Here is a 1667-nt window from a genome sequence, read left to right as displayed (position 1 = left end):
CCCCCCCCCCCCCCCATAGTCAAAAATCACTTTCCTCCTATCATTTAAGTCAGTTGAGCACAATTTGCGGCAGCATGTAAACTTGCAAGTAACTTGGCATTACTCGGTACCTTGGCTAAAATGTCAGCAGTGTGGAAGTATTTTAAACTAGAAAGTGAAAATAGTCCCAACATCCAATATCATCAAAGTGGATTTGTTAAGTTAATTTTACACGCAGGTTTTACAAAAAGTTAAATGTATTAAGCTGAAGACATCTTTTACTTAACTTTTGTAAACAAAAAACGAGGTGCAGCTCTATTGTCTAGGAAAATACAACGTCTGATTGGGACTCACTATCGGCAGATATTCAATATTTTAACATGGTGCTCTTTGGATGCTTTCATACAGACCTTAGTCTGTATGGTCCCCTAATACTGTATCTGAAGTCTCTTTTATATAGACCTTAGTGGTCCCCTAATACGGATCTGAAGTCTCTTTTATATAGACCTTAGTGGTCCCCTAATACTGTATCTGAAGTCTCTTTTATATAGACCTTAGTGGTCCCCTAATACTGTACTGAAGTCTCTTTTATATAGACCTTAGTGGTCCCCTAATCTGTATCTGAAGTCTCTTTTATATAGACCTTAGTGACCCCTAATACTGTATCTGAAGTCTCTTTATATAGACCTTAGTGGTCCCCTAATACTGTATCTGAGTCTCTTTTATATAACCTTAGTGGTCCCCTAATACTGATCTGAAGTCTCTTTATATATACCTTAGTGGCCCCTATTACGTATCTGAAGTCTCTTTTATATAGACTTAGTGTCCCTAATACTGTATTCGAAGTCTCTTTATATAGACCTAGTGGTCCCCTAATACTGTATCTGAATCTCTTTTATATAACCTTAGTGGTCCCCTAATCTGTATCTGAAGTTTCTTTATATAACCTTAGTGGTCCCCTTACTGTATCTGAAGTCTCTTTTATATAGACCTTGTGGTCCCCTAATACTGTATCTGAAGTCTCTTTTATATAGACTTAGTGGTCCCCTAATACTGTATCTGAAGTCTCTTTTATATAGACCTTAGTGGTCCCCTAATACTGGACCACTGGAATACTCTTTCTTGAAATTAAGCCTTGGTGCAGAATTACAGAAACTAAAGCCAGTCCCACAATGAGCTTTACCTTAGTCTACAGTCTGTAGCTTTTGAGGAGGAGAGGGGGGGAAAGGTGGAGGGTAAGGGTGTGGCCTTGACTAACTGCCATTTTGCTCGTTTGAAAGCCATGATGTCTCTCTCTCGTGGGTGGGTCAAATTCTCTGGGCGGGCAAAGCAGAGAGGTCATAAAGGGCAAGGTTTCTGATCGGCCCAGCAAGATACCCAGGACTCGGTTTACACTCATCACCATTTCTAGCCACTGGGGGACCATAGACAGGCTGGGGGAACTAATATTAATGTTAAAATTCCTCATAAAGTGAAATTTTCATGCCATTGGACCTTTAACCATCATGTTGTCCTCATGTCAAATTGACCCGTCTTCCTGTATCAATGTTCTTTTTAAGCTACCCAATATTAATTACCAAAATAACAGGATTGATTCCACACAACGCCCTTTGGCAAGTCCAAATCTCTTTCATTAATTTTGGGGTGTCTTCTTCAATTTTATAGCATCTGAAAAACAAATTGAAGTG

At 39.3% G+C, this 1667-nt stretch overlaps 1 protein-coding gene across 2 annotated transcripts in view; it reads right to left on the bottom strand.

The window, feature by feature from the left end:
• Window positions 1-1667, bottom strand: part of rwdd3 (RWD domain containing 3) — a 44465-nt gene that overhangs the window by 5613 nt on the left and 37185 nt on the right. The gene's annotated exons all lie outside the window — the stretch shown is intronic.

This window comes from Etheostoma spectabile, chromosome 6 (assembly GCF_008692095.1).
Source record: "Etheostoma spectabile isolate EspeVRDwgs_2016 chromosome 6, UIUC_Espe_1.0, whole genome shotgun sequence".
Taxonomy (NCBI): domain Eukaryota; kingdom Metazoa; phylum Chordata; class Actinopteri; order Perciformes; family Percidae; genus Etheostoma; species Etheostoma spectabile.
The sequence above is the reverse complement of the archived record's forward strand: the minus strand, read 5'-3'. Positions and strand labels throughout refer to the sequence as shown.